At 41.3% G+C, this 19,310-nt stretch overlaps 1 protein-coding gene across 6 annotated transcripts in view; it reads left to right on the plus strand.

Moving 5' to 3' along the window:
- Nucleotides 1-19,310, plus strand: part of GPHN (gephyrin) — a 453,097-nt gene that overhangs the window by 192,179 nt on the left and 241,608 nt on the right. For all 6 annotated transcript variants that reach the window (XM_054026831.1, XM_054026833.1, XM_054026832.1 and 3 more), the window contains exon 3: nucleotides 6,440-6,532. The gene's annotated coding sequence lies outside the window, so the exon portion shown is untranslated. The remainder of the gene's footprint in view (nucleotides 1-6,439; nucleotides 6,533-19,310) is intronic.

Here is a 19,310-nt window from a genome sequence, read left to right on the forward strand (position 1 = left end):
CAACAAGGAGAAGGTTAAGTGCAGCAGAAACAGCTTGCAGATCGATGGCAATCTCATTAGCAATGAAGAGTCTCCAGGCTCCATTCTTTAGGGATCCCTAAAGAAGTTCATTTAACAATTGAGGCTCTCCCCATTTTAGGGGTGTGAACATTTTAATTCTAAAATTAAGGCATTTGAAGCATTACACACCCTGAAAGACTCTTGTACAATGTTGAGATTTTTAGGGGTCTAAACCCCTGCTTCCAAGCAGAAGCATTATAGACAACAACATCAACAGCAACAGTCTTCCATTCCCTATTAAATAGGTGGAACTACCTAGAAAACGTTAGAAATTTCCTAGAAGAAAATAATCTGTGTCCACCACCATATCAACTCACCAGCTTCCATCTACATCTAGATATCAGCTTTGTCTGCTTGGTCAAAAGCACTGTTCAGATCCCATCATATCCCCTCCTTTTGGGAACCATTTATATCATTTCTATGAGTTCTGGAATATCATCGCTACTGACTGATGGGTTTTAGAAATAGTAGAGGTGGGCTAGACCATCCACCTTCAGACCCTTCAGGGATCCTTCTCAGGAAAGCATACTACATCAAAAGGTGCAATAACTTCTGACTGTTAGTGCAGTAGAAGTTGTTCCTCAATAGCAAAGGGCAAGGAAATTTTATTCTCATTATTTTCTCATTCCCAAAAAGATGGGCGTGTGAAGACTTATTTTGAGCCCATGACAGCAAAACACATTAAGAAAGCTCAACTTCAGGATTGTGTCTCTAGCTTCTATTATTCAATCCCTAAATCCAAATGATTGGTATACCACACTCTGTCTCTGGGATGCCTGTTTCCTTATCACTATTTTCCTAGCTCACAGGAGATATCTCAGGTTCCAAATAGACAGTTGCCATTACCAGCACAGAGTATTACCATTTGGCGTGTCGACAACATCCAGGGTTTTCATGAAATGCCTTTCAGTAGTGGCAACTTCCTCAGAATTCTCATACTTGGACAATTGGCTCATTCACAGGAAATTGCACCATTAAGTAGCAGACTTCATTCAGCAGACTCTGAATCTGTTTAAGAGGTAGGCCTGAAAGTAAAGAAAGACAAGTCAATACTGACTCCAACATGAAAAACAGAATTCATAGGAGCGATTCTGGACTCCATGATAGTGATGTCTTATCTATCTTCAGAAAGATTTCAAGCCATTCTGGACCTATGTACCCCTCCCCAGACTCCAGAACATCAATTCTTCTTCGAGTGATTGTTCATGTCCATTCCAAGCAGGTGTGTGCGCGCTGCGTGCACGCCAGCCGGAAGATTTTCCCATAGCAGCGTCCGTAGGGTTGGCTCCGGCGCCCCCTGGAGTGGCGCCTTTATGGTGCTGTATATAGGGGCCAGCCGACCCCCCACTGCCCCAGTTCCTTCTTACCACCGGTGACGGCTAGCTGGAACTTCTCTTGCTCTTTAGCAATCGTGGCAGTGTTCTATAGTTCTTGTACATAGTTTATTAGTTAGTAGTTAGTGTTACTGTTAGATAGGTGTCAGTTGGGGGGGGGGGTTTTCCCCAACTTTTCGTCGCCCCGCTGGGGCATGCCCAGGTCCCCAGGGTTCAAACTCCATTCCACCCTGGAGAGTGGGGGACCTCAGTGTTTGCAAACCCACTTGTTGGAAGGTTCCTTAAGGGTCTTGACAGATTGTTCCCACATATCCGTCAACCTGTCCCTGCTTGGGACCTCAATTTGGTCCTGTCTGTCCTCACTGGGGCCCCATTCGAGCTGCTGGCTTCATGCTCGCTGTTCTACATCTCATATAAGGTCGCGTTCTTGTTGGCTATCACATCAGCACGGAGGGTATCGGAACTCAGAGCTCTGACATCCGAGCCTCTATACACCGTCTTCCACAAGGACAAGGTCCAACTCAGGCCGCATCCTACATTCCTACCTAAGGTGGTTTCCCCGTTTCACATGGGTCAAGACATTTTTCTCCCTGTGTTTTATCCAAAACCGCACTCCTCGGCTAAGGAGCGCAGGCTGCATTCTCTGGATGTTCGCAGGGCTCTCGCGTTTTATATAGAAAGGACGAGACCCTTCAGGAAGTCGACCCAACTTTTCGTCGCTGTGGCTGACAGTAGGAAGGGGCTCCCGGTCATGTCACAGAGGATCTCGGCTTGGATCAGAACCTGTATCCAGGAGTGCTACAGTCGGGCCAATGTACCAGCCCCGCCTATCACGGCCCACTCCACAAGAGCGCAGACCTTTTCAGCTCCGTTCCTGGCCCACATCCCAACACAGGAAATTTGTAGAGCGGCCACCTGGTCCTCAATCCACACCTTTACGGCTCACTACGCCATTACGCACCAGGCTAGGGAGGATGCTGCATTTGGCCGTGCAGTCCTCCAGTCTGCAGTGACCTCTGACCCCACCACCTAGACTTGGGCTTGTGAGTCACCTGCTTGGAATGGACATGAACAATCACTCGAAGAAGAAGAAACGGTTACTCACCTTCTCGTAACTGTTGTTCTTCGAGATGTGTTGTTCATGTCCATTCCAATACCCATCCTCCTACCCCTCTGTCGGAGTATCGGCAAGAAGGAACTGGGGCGGTGGGGGGTCGGCTGGCCCCTATATACAGTGCCATAAAGGCGCCACTCCAGAGGGCGCCGGAGCCGACCCTACGGACGCTGCTATGGGAAAATCTTCCGGTTGGCATGCACACGGCGCGGACACACCTGCTTGGAATGAACATGAACAACACATCTCGAAGAACAACAGTTACGAGAAGGTGAGTAACCATTTCTTAGAATGTGCCACAGACTGCTAGGCCATATGGCATCGTGCACCTCCATGACTCAGCATGCCAAACCTCATATGTGCTGCATGGAAGGGTGGTTGAAGGCTGTATATCAGTCAAGTAGACATCAACAGTAAATGTTAGTTCATATTCCACCATTAATCTTATCATTAAAGTGGTGGTTGGACCCCACAAAAGTTTGCAGTAGATTCCATTCTCCTACACACACTTCCATCTAAGACTGGAGATGAATGCCATTTGAATGCAAATACAGGGGTTATGGACTGCTCAAGAGGAAAAGCTTCACATAAATGTCCTGGATTTAAAAGCCATTTATTAAACATGCCCAGTTTTCCTCCCAGCCATCAAGGGTCTTACTATACAAGTCATGATGAATAGCACTACAATCGTGTCTTATATAAATAATCAGGATGGTGCAAAATCCACTCCACTATGTCAAGAGACTGTATGACTTTGGAACTTCTGCATCTGCCACGAGGGCAACTGAGGGAAGTTCATCTACCAGGAATACAGAACATACTGGTAGATCACTTTGGCAGATAAATTGTAGATGACCACAAGTGGTCCATATATGACAGTGATTCTGTAAACTATATTCCTCAAGTGGAGTCTCCTGACCATAGACCTGTTTGCTATCAGAGAGAACTGGAAGTGTCTTTGCTTCTGCTTCAGAAAGGGTCAGAGCCATCTGTTTTCAATGTATTCCTGATTGCATGGTCCTTAGGCCTTCTGTTACGCATTTTCCCTGATTCCGTTAATACCCAGGATTCTCAGAAAGCTCAAGCACGAATCTGACAAAATGATCATGATAGCCCCAGCCTGTCCAAGGCAATTTTGGTACCTATATCTCTGAAATCTCTCCATTCAATCTCTGATGCACTTATCTCTAAAACAAGACCTGGTACATCAGAATTGTGGCCAAGTCCTGCATCCTGATACATACACTCTTCATCTCACAGCATGAACGCTAGCTGACTGGTTTAATCAGAAAGAATATGTTCCTCAGAGGTTAAAAACATTCTCATTCACAGCAAAAAGGATTCCAACAGACACATTTATTCTCCAAAATGGAAGAAGTTTTCAATATAGGGATGAAATAGCTTTGTACAACCTCCCAATTATCTTGGTTGTAAAACAGGAGAAATCATAGTTGCCTGCCTTATGGCCTAGATCAGTAATAAGGGTTGTGAGCTGCACAGAAATATTAACAGCACTTAATCAAAGAGATGAGATCAGAATCCATGGTCTCCTGGCTGCCAGTCTAATGTACCTTCCTATAGGCCAAAGGGTTTTGTGTAAGAGAGTCTCTCTCTGTCTCTGTCTTACCTGAGATGTGGGCAGGCTTGACGGATCTGCCAAATGGGAGGATCATGCATGGGGCATGACACTTTGCAGGTCTGAAACTAGATCGTTCACTTTCACTCTCTGATTTTCAGGCAAATCCATGACAATTAGAGCTGTGAAGAGAAAGGTAATTCCATTTTGTGGAGGATTTAATTCTTTTGTAATTTGGTTTCCTTCTGATTTGGAATGGTATCAGAGGCAGTCCACATGGCAGGCTACCTTAGACCCTGGAAACTGTAGAGTTACCAACTTTGAGGCAGTCTGCCTGGCTGCTGAGGAACTGGTCAGGAGATCTGGCAGAAAACCAGGTAGGTTTCGAAACCTGCGTGGCAGGTGGGATTCCATTGGACCCTTACCTGGGTTCTACTGGAACTCTGGTGAAATCGAAACATCTCTGCAAAATTTTTCAATTTTGACAAATAGGCAAATTTTGATGAGAAAATGTTTTGCTGAACTTTTCCAGTCAGCTCTAATGGTAATGTTGTATTTGGGTTTCCAGTATTACAGGGAAAGGTTCAAATAAAACTATTTTCATTTAATTGGGGGGAAAGAAGTTTAATGAAAAAATTGCCATAGGATTTGTAAAATCCTTTTTTAATAAAGTTATATTAAACGTACATCTGGGGCTTAAGCTAAATTGATGGCATTCTTTCAAAACATTATGGTTAGTTTCATGACCATCAATACTCTTTTAGCCTTTTTCAAACTCAAGACAGTATTCACATCTAATCTCATGTTTCAAGTCATCACCTTATCTGTTGCCAGCAGTCACAAAAAATAGTTCTTCCTTTCCGCATATACCATTATAGAAAAATGACAATGCATTCACCTTTTTCTGAAGAATCAAGTCCAACTGCTAGGGTAGGGATATCTGACTAAATGAAATGCTAGTCTGAATGGTTTCTAGATATTATGATGATGGGCACATTAGTTATACTGAAGATAAATAGATGCATAATGTTATTTATAAGGGGGAGGGGAGATATTTTGCCAGTTCTTGCATAGAAGTCTGGTGTGATTGCTGTAGCAGCATCTGAATTTATTACTAAGTACTGGCCCCCCAGTCCAACTTAATTTGAGAAGAAATATCTGAATAATATTTGTTAACAAATAAAACCATCTCTGCTGGTCTAGAAATTCACTTTAAAAAACTAACAATTTTTATTAAAGGGACAATACAAACCTATAAAGACCAGTTTAGATGGGAACACCCCATGAAACATGTCATGTAATACCTAGTTCTAAGAAGACACCATGTTAAAGGCTTCATTTTGCTCCCTGCTGTGCCTATTGTAGGTTTTGAAGGACATACAGTATGGTCATGCCTGAACCATGTGCATTTCCTGCTTGTACCTGAGTTTGTGATACAGTCCATGTGTTGGTTTAAAATGCAGTTTTGATAGAAAATACAAATTCTGTTTTTTTTTTAATTAAATTTTCATCCAGTGCCAAAAGTCAGTATTGAATTTTCATCATGGAGCTATGAGTTTTCTCAGTCCAGTCTGGGAACCATACTCTACTGGGTCCTTGAAAGTGCTGATGTGTAGTAGGGAGCAGAGAAAAGGTGAGCGAGAAGCAGTGATCACGTTTCTGCTGCTGTTTTAGGCATACAGCATTCACTTAATTTGTATTCTTGAATCTTTCCACCAAGAAGCTTACAGAAAGTGTTGCTCTGATAATCATCAGGCCATTCCAGTTGAAATGTTGAAATTAGAGCATGGAAACCACGATCACCGCGAGGAATATATATATATATATATATATATATATAGTATATTGACATATGCTGGGGAATTTAGGCCCAGATTATAAAAGGTATCTAGATTCCTAACTTCTATTGAAATCAATGGAAGTTAAGAGCCTATAAATACCCTTGAGGTCTATGTGTGTATTCAGACCTATGTTGGAATGTGTGTGTGTAGTTCAGTATTGTAATAAAAAGTTATTAAAGTGTTAAAATTACAATTTTTTATTTTTCGTTTGGGACTCGGGAAGAATTCTCAATTTTCATTGAGAATCAATATCCATTTTCATTTCCAAAACACATTGGTATTTGTGCCCAAATTACTCTGTCATATATTGGTCATAAAGAGAGAGAGAGAAAAGAGAGAGAGAGAAAAGTATCCATATAAATTGTCATGTGGAATGTCTTAAAAATTCTCTTCATTGAATATATGAATCTGAGTTTAATTATTGTTACTTGAAGATTTTTAAGCCTTAGGCATTTTTCAGATTTCAGTATTAACATTATATGCCAAATCTGACAATGCTGATATTCTCTTTCAGGAGACACTGATAGACTGGTGTGATGAAAAGGAACTTAACTTGATTTTGACAACTGGAGGAACAGGGTTTGCACCACGAGACGTCACTCCAGAGGTGAGATATCCTGGATGCACAACAGTCTGCCCTTTAGCACATAAACTTCCTAACTTCTAGAAATTTCCTTCATTGACCTGATTGTGCAGTATCTCTGGACAGACTGGGTGATACCCAGCAAAGGAGCAGTAGCAGCAGTAGGGAACAAGTACAGATGAATGTCTCTCATAGCTTACATTGTGAACCCTTGTCTTCAGAGGACCAAAAAAAAAAAAAAGGCTTTTTGACTAAAACTTGCCATTGTATAGAATAGAGTTCCATCCCTCATACAAAAATAAAAAATACTAAATACTATAGTATTCGGGAGTAATGTTCCTAAACACTATGCTTAATTATTCTACTATACAGTTACCCTAGTGCTAATAGAGAGCACAATGTGACCTGCACTATGTGCCTGCAAAAGGGAGAAAGGAGATATAAGACATCCCTTTTATTCTCCAATATTGGGTACACACCTTACAGGTCACAGTATGTGTGGTATGGAGGGAAGAGAAACCTCTGCAAGACTGGTACTGCCCTTCCTACACTGTTGACCAGAACTTTGACACTATGCCTGCTTCGCTGTGTTGAGAAGCAGAGGTGGAAGGAATCTGCACCAGGTAAAAAGCTGGCACAGTTTCCTTCTCTCCTGGAGAAAGTGGGGAATCAGAAACTATACTATGACATTCATGATGTGGTTTCTCTTCTACTCCCAGGAGAGCGCAGCTACATACTGGCTCTTGCTTGGGGCATATGGTAAAACCACAATCTACTCCCGTGTTTTGAATCATACAATATAATTCCCAGACAGAAATGGAGATTAAAATAGAGTTAGGGTTGAGAGTATAGTTCAGTAATTTAAAGGGAAAAACATTACAGAGAAGTGGTAATTGACTCAAGACCAAGCATTACAAACCCAAGAAATTCAGAGTTAAGGTTACATTTAAAAGACATCCAAATACGATAAGGTAAGAAAGTCACAATAAAGGCAACAAAAAAAACCCTTTAACTCTGCATTCTAGTGACACCATGCAATAACTATATGATTATGATTAAGGTATTTTAGTGTTAGAGTAAAATTAACTTGATATTTTAAATCACCGGCGGCTGGGAGAGAGGTTGCACTTTTTCCCTTCACAGTGTCACTAGAGAACAGAATTAAGGTTGCTTAAGTGCCTTAAATATGTAGTTCTGTAATTTAGCATGTTTGAATTTCTTTCAAGTACTAACTTAACTCTGAATTTCCTGGGTTTGAAACACTTGATTTTGGACTGATTATAACATCTCCATAATGCTTTTTACTCTTAAATAGATGTTAAGTACTCTCAACTTCAACTCCATCTTAACATAGTTGTTTGTCTGGAAATTTCCTTTTTTTTTTTTTTTTTTTGTTTGGTTTTCTGACATTTTTAATTACCTTTACAAAAAACAAAACAAGAAACCCAAAGAGACTGTTACGTGATATTTCTGATGATTCAAAGATATGTAGTATCAACTTAAATATTTTCTTAAAACTTTTAAGGCAGATTCACTGGGACATGAGAGCACTGCAAAGTAACCAGAGCATGCTGGCCAGTTGCACCTGATTTGCATTGCCAGAGCACCACAAAGTAGCCAAAATGTACAGCTGAATCTGGCCATCATTTTGCAATTGACTTATCGGTTTAGAGGACTGTATTACAGATAACAACTCTTTGCGAAAGGATGGGCAGGGGAGAGCCCAATTCCCAGGTTCTGATATTGCTGAACTTTAAGGGCTTAACCTCTGCTCCTGCCTAGTTCCCTAGGCAATACTGCCTTGGTGCACAGTGGAGTAGAGGCAGCAGAGTCACATGGAGCCTTTCAAGCAATGTCGCCCACAATGAGCTATGGAACCTCAAAGGGCAGTGGCAATTGTGCCAAGTAATCTATCAATGAAAACTCTTCACACAAATGTGCAGTCTCCCTCATACCACAGAGTCATTAAAACCAAAAGAATTATTACATTTAAATTAGTTATAGAATGGCAATGACGATTGATTGAGTTATCGCTGAGGCCACAATGGCCCTTTATTGGAGATGTTGAACTGACTTTCCCTGATCCTATATAATCATGACAACTAGATACAAAAATCATTAACAACTTAGAATGATTGCAACTTAATTTCTTCTAACATAACTTATTCACAAGATTTCGCTTGATTATAACTATATGTAAAGTTTTAAGTATCTGCATTATTGTTATTAAAAATCGTTTGGGAAAAAATCGATAAGGATAAATAAAAAAGTACTCCATTTAGGAAGGAACAATCAGTTGCACACATACAAAATGGGAAATGACTGCCTAGGAAGGAGTACTGCAGAAAGGGATCTGGGGGTCATAATGTCTCACAAGGTAAATATGAGTCAACAGGGTAACACTGTTGCAAATAAAAGCAAACATTCTGGGATGTATAAGCAGGAGTGTTGTAAGAAAGACACGAAAAGTAATTCTTCTGCTCTACTCTGTGCTGATTAGGCCTCAACTTGAGTATTGTGTCCAGTTCTGGGCACCACATTTCATGAAAGACATGGAGAAACTGAAGAAAGTCCAGAGAAGAGCAACAAAAATGATTAAAGGTCTAGAAAACATGACCCAGGAGGGAAGATCGAAAAAATTGGGTTTGCTTAATCTGGAGACAAGAAGATTGAGAGGGGACATGATAACAGTATTCAAATACATAAAAGATGGTTACAAGGAGGAGGGAGACAAAATTTTTTTTCTTAACCTCTGAGGATAGGACAAGAAGCAATGGACTTAAATTGCAGCAAGTGCGGTTTAGGTTGGGCATTAGGAAAAACTAACTAATGTCAGAATGGTTAAGCACTGCAATAAGTTGCCACGGGGGGAGAGGGGGTTATAGAAGCTCCATCATTGGAGATTTTTAAGAGTAGTTTAGACATACCTCTATCAGGGATGGTCTAGATAATACTTAGTCCTGCCCATGAGTGCAGGGTACTGGACTCGGTGACCTCTCGAGGTCCCTTTCTTTCCTATGATTCTATGAAAAAAGAAAAGACTGCCTTACATTTCTCAAAGGGCCCAGTTTTTAATTAATTTTAACTCAAACTAACATTTATTTACTCCATGCATCTGAAGAAGTGAGGTTTTTCACTCATGTAAGCTTATGCCCAAATAAATCTGTTAGTCTTTAAAGTGCCACCGGACTCCTTGTTGTTTTTGTGGATACAGACTAACATGGCTACCCCCTGATACTTAACATTTACTTATAAATTCTCAGAAAATTCTATACTCAAAGAGGAACAGCTATAAATTTGGGAAGGATACATTGTATTTTTCATATATATAAAAAAAAGGCTGAATCCCTGCTTTAATTGCAAAATGAAACTGCCTTAACTATGAAATTGTGTCCATCACCTCCATAATATTGTCATTTCTAAGGGTTCTTTTAGGCAAAGAACTAAACATACTGATAGCATTTAAGTGATATCAGCATGTTTAAAAAAAGAGTACTTAGCCCCAGAATTAATTATTTTCCTTTGAAGATTACTGGAAGGCAAATGCATAATAGAAAAAAACAGTTGTTAAGATGTATTTAATTTTGTAAATAAATCTCAACTAAATTAAAATAATTTTACTAGAATATTGGAGTTATTAAAAATAAAAGTTTGTGACATAGGAAATTCATAATTAAGGTTCACAAACAACCTTTACTGTCACATTGTATCCCACCTATGGTCCACATATTTTTTGGAGCAGTATCTTAATCACATCAGGTCATTGCAATTATCAGAGGTAACCCAAACAGTATATATTTTGAAGGATGAAGATTGTGCTCATAGCCTTATAAGGAATAGTGGCAATGAGATAGTAATTATGGACTGTATATAGAGAGATCAGAGGTTAGGTGTTTCTTACTGCCACTGGGTGGTTAAATTTGAAGCAGTCTGTCTTTGTAGGTGTTCCTGAATGATGGTGGTGAGGGTGGTAGTTCTGTATCTACAGTCTGGTAGTTGATGATATTTCCAGTGTGAACTGGGGCCAAAAGCTAGGAATTGCATTGCTGAGATAATCATATAACTCTAGTTGTTGATATCTTTACTGTGTTCACTGGGATACTAGGGTTTAGGTGCATATTAGAAATGTGATGTGAAATTGTTATTTGGCTTTATGGTGGCTTGGTGTCAGGGGATGGTTGAGAGTTAAGGTTATTTATGGAACCTCAGTTTTACATTTCCAGCCTTGAAATCCTTTTTTTCTAGAACTGCAAGATAATAATGTTTTATTTAATTGATATGCAGATAGAATCTTAACAGAAAATTAATTATATTTTGCCTTAGACTTTTTAGAAATTATTTTAAAACATTGACATGATAATTTGTTGTAGATCATTCATTCTGATATAAAAACATATTTTGCTTATGGCAATGAAATAACTTAAGGTTAAAAGTGTTAGTATAGACATATGCTCTATGTACTCCCCCCACTTCCATGCACGTTCTTTGTTATACACTATCTTGCAAAATACACCTAAAATAGCAAACATATATGTTCCTGCATACCTTAAAAAAAAGACAAAATTCTCCTGCCTCTCTCCAAAATTTCTCACTCGCTGTAGCCAACTATTCCACTCTTTTTGAATGTCCCTCTTGTGACTGATCTACAGGCTTCCCTTATATATCACAGCTGGTCACATGACTGTCACTTGGCCCTTAGGGAGCAACAGTTAACCAGATCCCCCAACAAAGTACATCCCTCCTCATGCCTGCCCTTAAAGGGCTCAAGCTTGCAAACATGGTCACTTTGCTGCAAATGATTACTACCTTAAAGGGCACAGACAATCCTGTTACAAAGATTAATCCTAATGCGTACAGTACCCTGTTATAGCCCATCAGTAATTATCAGTACTGGTAGACAGTTTTCAATCCATATGAATAGATTTTTATCCAAGCTAATTTTCTGTTTTTTGTTTTTGTTTTTTTTTTATTAAATTCAATTAGGAGTTTGAGATACTGATCAAAAACTTTATATATACTGTATCAAAAATCCAAATATGATATGTATACTGTGTTCCTCTAGTCCACCAATTTTGTAATTCTTTTTAAAAAATTGTAAGGCAAGATTTTTTTATGAGGAACTGATAGTGACCCCTATATTTAGGTTACCTAATACTTTTCATGATAATTCTTGCCAACCCTTTTTGCTCCATTCTTTGCAGCAATTTTGCTATTTTGCAGGAGGTGTTTCCTCAGGCTAAAGAAGTGCCTTTTCTTTGTTCTGTGAAACTCCAGTCAGATTTAGCTAAATTGTAAAGCTTAAAAATCACAATTTACCTTCTCTTATTTATGTTCCTCAGGAGAATTTTGGCGGCATGCCAGAATCACTGAACATCTAAAAAACCTTGCCCTGCCGCCATCAGAGCAGCAGCAGACACTGCACTGGGGACACCTATGAGCTCCAAAGCAGCTGTAGCAGGATATGGGATTGGGGAGGGAGGTTCTGCTTCCGTTCCATTGACCAGAGAGTGGCAGGACTCTGAGGAAGAGGGAAAGGTCTGAGGGTAAAATGAATATGCAGAGACAATACTCTTGAAGAACTCCAGTTACTGGTAAACAACCTTTCTTCTTCAAGATGGGCTCATGTATTCTTGCTGCTGGGAATTTAGCAAGCAATAAAACCCCAGGAAGGCAAGCTGAAAACTTGCAGTTAAACAGCAATTGTAAAACTGCCCTCCCAAACTGAATATCTGACTGAGAGGCCAGATTGAGAGAGTAAGGCTATAGAAGGGTGTGCATTTGACTCCAAGTAGCTTCTCTACAGATTTCCAGACATGGACAAGTCTGAATATGACAAATAAACAAGGGCGTAGTAAGTAAGAATACTGAGGTGATTTTACTTATTCCAGTATCTGTCTCATCAATGCTGTATACATACCATGTAGAGTTGTGGTGTCCATTTTTAAAAAGGATGTTGAAAATTTGGAGAGGGTGCAGAAGAAAGGCACAAAAATGATTCCAAGGCTGGAGAAAATAACTTGTAAAGTCAAACTTAAAAAGCTCAATCTGTTTAGCTTAGCCAAAAGAAGATTGAGAAGTGACTTGGGTACAGTGTATTAGTACCTCCACAGAGAGAGAATACTGGGTACTAAAGTGCTCTTTAATCTAGTGGAGAACGACACCGCAAGAACCAGTAGCTAAAAAGTGAAACCATACAAATTAAAATTAACAGTGAAGGTGATTAATCATCAAAATAAACTGCCAACAGGACTGGTGGAGTCTCCATCTCTTGGTGTCTTCATATCATGACTGGATGCCTTTCAGGAAGATATGCTCTAACCAAACAGAAATAATTGGGATCAATGAAGAAATAAGTGGGTGAAATTTAATGGCCTGTGACATACAAGTCAGACTAGATGATATAATGGTCCTTTCTGGCCTTGATGATGGCCAATCATATGAATCCATTAATCAAAATCTATGAGGTCAGTTGGAGTAAATCCACAGGGGCAATTTTTAACAGCATCCTGACTTTTGGATAGCCAGTGAAGTTGTTTGAGGATGAGACGTTGATATGGTCACAGATCTTTTCTCTTTGGATATGTGAGAAAGTTGGTAATGTCTGCACAGGATGTGATGATGAAAATATCTTTCAAATCTTTAATCAGTTCTGTGAGCCTGTTAATATGAGGAGGTTGAAAGATACAGAATACCAGATTATGAATATTTATAGTACCATTTTTTGCCTAGGTTAGAATCCTCAACCAGCCCGGTTGCTTATTTTATTTTTGCCCCTTTGATAAATAGTTTTGTTTGCTTTACCACAACTTTCCCTGGTACATTAAAAAGCAAGCTAATAATTCCTACCTCTGTTTTCCTATTGTATTTAAAATATTCACAATCCTCTGCTCAAATTAGAAAAAAAACTACAAAGATTTGAATGTTTCATGTACACTGAAAGATAAAAGCATGAGATACCCTATTTTTCTGGCCTGTAATTGATTTAATTTGACTTCTATAAATAAGATTTTTATTCCATGGTAACCCGAGAAAATAAAAGTGGGAAGAAGACTGCATATCCCATGAGTAGATAATTGGTCATTTCCAGGCTAATACTGAAAGAGTAATGTGGTTATAATTGACTTATTTCTACACAAAAGCAAAAAGAATGGTTCCCCTGCTACCTGTGTTGTTGCTGTTGTTGGCTTAATTGACAATCATGGGTTAATATATGCAGTGTTGTTGTAGCCATGTCAGTCCCAGGATATTAGAGAAACGAGGTGAGAGAGGTAATGTCTTTTATTGGACCAACTTCCGTTAGTGAGAAAGACAAGCTTTCAGGTTTACACAGCACTGTTCTTCAGGTCTGGGAAGGGAAGAGGGGAAGCAGCTGGCAAGGTTGTTAGTGTGTTAAAATATAGAATCCACTATAACAACAATCTGTAACTCACTAACAAACCCTCCGAACTGCTTCCACCCCCCTTCCTTTCCTCCCTATGACTGGAGGGGTGTGAATGGGCCACTTCACCTTGAATGGTCCCTTGAAATATGTGTTAACTCAGGGTACGTCTTCACTACCTACCGTATCGGCGGGTAGCAATCGATTTATCCGGGATCGATATATCGCGTCTCAATAAGATGCGATATATTGATCCCCGAACGCGCTCACCGTCGACTCCGGAACTCCACCAGAGCGAGCGGCGGTAGCGCAGTCGACGGGGGAGCCGCAGCCGTCGATCCCGCACCATGTGGACCCCAGGTAATTCAGTCTTAGATACTTCGACTTCAGCTACGCTATTTGTGTAGCTGAAGTTGCGTATCTTAGATCGATCCCCCCCAGTGTAGACCAGCCCTCAGTGTTTCCCAACTGGTATAATGTGGCACAGTGGTGTGCCATCAGGCTCGAACAGGTGTGCCATGGAATTTTTTGGAAAACTAAATGTGAGAACAAAAAAACTTTCCCTTGTATTTTAATTAGTGTTGGAGCCAGATCCCATACTGTACTTTTGTTCTCTGGGACGAGGCCCCATTTTAAACATTATGCATGTGTCACATTCTATTCTCCAAAGATAGGCAAAGTAAGAAAAATGCTGCTTGAAAACTTATTAGCGTTTGATGTAAGGATACTTTGTATTTTCACATATGATGTTGGCAATTTGTGTTTTAATGGTTATAAAATTTTAACTTTTTGATTCTCAGCAAATGTCCATGTGCCTCCCCATATTTCTGCCTTCCATTTAGCAGAAAGGTTTTCAAACTGTGGGGTGTGACCCAGAAGGAGGTGCGCTCTACAGTTTGAAAAGCATCACCTCCTGCCAGGACCCAGCAGATCAGAAGCTGGTGAGAACTGCCCGGCCCACTTGGTCCCCTGGCTCTCTACACTGTGGGAGCCAGGGTGCTGGCTTGCTTTTCTGCAGCCCTTCCTGCCCTGGTCCCCAAGCCGAACTAGGCTACCTCTGGATGGCTAGAGTTCCCTAGGCAGGGCAGGTAGCACAGCTCCAAACTACCCCTGACATGCTCTTGCCTCTCTCCTGAAGGAGCCTGGCTCTGGCTGGCGCTGCCCGTGGTGCCCAACTGCCATGAGATGCTCCCCAAGGCACTCGCTCGCTGCTGCCCTAGCATTCCTGTCTCTGCTGCTGCTCCACAGAATGTGGTGATCAGTATTAGTACCAAAATGCAATGCTGAAAATTCTGCAGTCTCTCTATATGGAAATAAATACATATATGATTCTTGGGTATAAAGACAGAGCTTATTGCTAATAGTCTATCAAATAGACAGGAGGTGCTAGTATCTTTCAATCATTATTGATCTGCCTGGGATTTGAGCTAGCAATTTAGCAGTGAAAAGCCATACAGCCCACTACCAATCTCTTGAACCATCCAGTAGTCTGGCCTTAAGAATATTTTTTCTTTTTATAACATGAATAGTGTTTAAAGTTCCTATCTCCAGAATTTCTGAATACATCTTTGTCATGAAAGGTTTAAAACCTGAGAAAAATAATGTATTTAGAAAAGTTACCCATGCTGTTGACTGGAAAAAGATTAGGAACTATTAGCATAATAAGATGCCAGCAATTAATATGTATGAGACTTGACAGAAATGTATATACACAAGCTTCCAAGGTCATCTGACTCCTCCAGTCCTATCTTCAAGTGATAGTTTTTGCAGAGAGAGGAAAAATGAATGCATGGAGGGACTATTACAATAACTACTATGCAAAATCAAGAAATATGGAGAAAACAACTACTTAAAAATGGAAACGACACCCTTCAATGCAATGGGAAAATGACACTTGTACATATGGATATATGTTGATACTTTCATGATATAACGTTCATAGCTATGACATGAATAAAGGAAAAACATAAAACTGAGTTCACTGTGCACTTCAGAGTTATGTTAATGATTGCATTTTACTGAAATAGCAAAGACAAAAGGGGGACCCTAGGTGAGTTCTTTGTTTATGCATAAAGAGTTGTGTGCCTGCAGGAAAACACAGTGATGGATGGGATTCTAATCAAGATGCACACTGCAAATTTTGTGTACTGCAAAAGTCAGTGTCAGTTGTCAGGCTAAAATCTCCACATATCTCTGAATGTTTAGGGATTAGAATATAAATAATTGAGTTGGGGGGAGGATGTTGGAGTGAAACCCTGCGTAAAAGCTTGCACATTATAGAAAAAGGGATAGGATCTTGCAATGTTCACTTATAAAATGTGTAGATTAGCACAGGATTTAATGTGCTTGTTGAAACCTTCAACCCTTGCAGTGCAAATCACTGGTGATTAGCCACATTCTTTAAGTGGTGACGTTGTTTTGGAATTAGGGAGATTAAAATATTGGGCTTGATTTTTCACTGGTTTACACCTTGTGCAGCCTCTTGCAGGAATGCAAAATGGTGTAAAATGCTACTTTCAGAGTAGCAGCCGTGTTAGTCTGTATCCGCAAAAAGAACAGGAGTACTTGTGGCACCTTAGTCTCTAAGGTGCCACAAGTACTCCTGTTCTTAAAATGCTACTGTTTTATTTGGTTGTGTCTCACTCCCTCTTTGCAATCACATAGCACAGGTGCAGACGACTACACAAGATGCAGTGCAATGGAGAATCAGGGCTATTTTGCTTGTATTTGTTTCTTATGTGAAAACCTGAAATTCCGAGGTATTTATAGTATTTATTCTGAGGTATTCACATACATGAATAAAAGAATAACTAAAAATGGCCACTGTTGTCTGGAAGCAGTCATTTTGGGTAAGTTTTGCCTCCATTCATACTTACTTGCTATCTGAGGCTATCCTGGTATTTGTGCCCTAAGAGTCAGGGCCGGCTCCAGCTTTTTTGCTGCCCAAGTGGTGAAGCAAAAAAATAAATACATAAAGATTAAGCCGCAATTGGCGACACTTCGGCGGCAGCTCTACCACGCTGCTTCATTCTTCGGTGGCAATTCGGCGGCGGGTCCTTCCCTCCGAGAGGGACTGAGGGACCCGCCGCTGAATTGCCGCCAAAGACCCGGATGTGCTGCCCCTCTCCATTGGCCGTCCCAAGCACCTGCTTCCTTTGCTGGTGCCTGGAGCCGGCCCTGCTAAGAGTGCACTGTGCTTCTGAATCCTGGCTGTGCTTTCTGGAGCATCAAATCTAGTGGATGTTCTATTGTGCAGGAGAGTTTGAATCAAACTGCTGGGCTACAGGGTCTTGCTGCCAGGGGTTCTTTCTTTTCCTGCAATCAAATGTGGAGGGGGACATACTCAAGGTGACCAGATGTCCCATTTTTAAAGGGACAGTCCCTTATTTAAGCTCTCCTGCAGGTGTCCCATGTCCCATTTTTTCCATCTTTCCCCCCACTCCCAGTACTGGCGGGTCCTGCTGCTGGCCAGATCCCTGCTCGTCAGCCGCTTGCCCACCAGTGGTGAGTGGGGGGTCCAGTGGCCAATGATAGGGGTGTGTGTGCAAGGCTGGTGGTGGGGCAAAGATGCAGCACATGGGGCCAGCCGCTCCCTCTGCTGGTCTGTCAGTGCAGACCCTGCTGCGTGCTGGTTCTTGGCCAGCAGGGTCCTGCCCCCCATCCCGTTTCCACCCGGCACTGGCTGCGCGCTGTGAGTTGCAGTGGTTGCTAAGTGCAAACAGGCGCCTGGAATGAGCCAGTTATGTTTTGCTTCTGCTGCCCATCCATCGGCCTTTTACATGCTCCGCCTCTCCCTGTCCTCTCTCTGGTTTGCCCCGCCCCCCCCCACCCCCCATCCAGCACCGCTGCTCCTCCATATTCTCCCCCCCCCCCCCCCCGGTGAGGCGTGCCCCACTCTCAGCGCTGTACGGAGAAACAGCCCCTGGTTGGTGCACTCAGCTCATCAACAGCCTGGCTGGCAGGCTCCTTCCTTCCCCCACTGCCTCTGGCTGGGCTGACACCCCAGGAAAGCCCAAGAGGCACTGACCAGGAGGCACCGAGCCCTGAATGTGCCAAAACTCCACACAGCACTGGCCCAGGGAAGCCTCTCTGCCCCTCAGCTAAGCTATGGAATGGTGTGGAGGGGAAGCGATTTCCAGCCTGTTCATGCCCCAATCCTGCAGGCTCTACAGCAACCCCCCAGGCGCAGGGGCTTAGCACCTTTTTCACCCGGCCCCCTGCCCTGGGTCCTGCCCCCAGGGATCGCGGGATTGCTCCATCCCCTAGGCACCCTCCCCTGCTGAGCCACGCCGAAGCCCTGCAGTCAGGTTCCCTGGGCCCTGGTGCACAATGCATTCTTAGGGCTTAACCCAAAATGTAGTGATTCCTCATATTGGAATCTTGGTGCTTCAGAGAGCAATACCAGCTACAGTGGACAGCACTAGAGGTGTTTTACCTAGTATGCTCTACCTGGTAGATTGTGCAGCCTCAACATGATATATATAGTCATTAGCTAGGACACTGTAAACAGTAATGGATGAAATTAAAAGAAAATGTGGACTGCGTATCAGGAAACCTTTCCTGGTAGTCTGTGAATAGTCTCTCATGGGAAATGTTAGAAACCTCTTTATTTTGCTCTTTTACAACTGGATTAGAGAAAGCACTGAAAACTATGTTATAGGGAACAATCTGTACTAGCAAGGGGAATGGACAAGAGTTTTCCTTCTCTAATTTCTATGATTGGGATTAGCATTATTTGTTACTCTTATGTATTCAAGTACAATCTATCCTACAATCTGTTTACTCCTCACTTACTATTCTCTTATTTTAGTACCAGGTACAATACATGCAAAGTAATCCATCTATTTCATTTTTATATATATTGACTTTAAAAGCTCTTTGATAGGATTCTTACAGTTAAAGGGGAAGAACAAGATGTTTACCACAAAGACCATATTGCTGGACTTCTCATCTTGAACTGGTCTTTTGGATCTTTGTTCTAAACATCATTGTGGATAGTTCAATCAAAACATCTGCTCATTGCACAGCAGTGGCCAAAGATGTGAACAAGATATTACATCATGTTAAGAAAAACATAGAGAATAATACTAAAAAACCTGCTAAGTAATTAAATGTCACACTTGTCCCGTGTTCAGTTCTTGTCACACCTTCTCAAAAAGGATATAACAGAAACAATCTAGAGAAAGGAAGCAAAAAAGAACAGAGACATAGAAGACTTCCATATGAGGGAAGATTAAAAAGATAAGGACTAGGAGGCAAAAGTTTACTTGAAAAGTAAACAAAATACAGAAATGAAACATTTTGAACCAAACCCGTTAACAAAATGTCTCCTCAGTTGTGCATTTTGTTGTTATTTTGGGGCTTGGGGAGAATTCCAGCATCAGACTGTTGTTTTCTCATGTAATCCTTCACTTTGCCCCATCA

The sequence above is a fragment of the Malaclemys terrapin genome, chromosome 4 (genome assembly GCF_027887155.1).
Source record: "Malaclemys terrapin pileata isolate rMalTer1 chromosome 4, rMalTer1.hap1, whole genome shotgun sequence".
NCBI lineage: Eukaryota > Metazoa > Chordata > Testudines > Emydidae > Malaclemys > Malaclemys terrapin.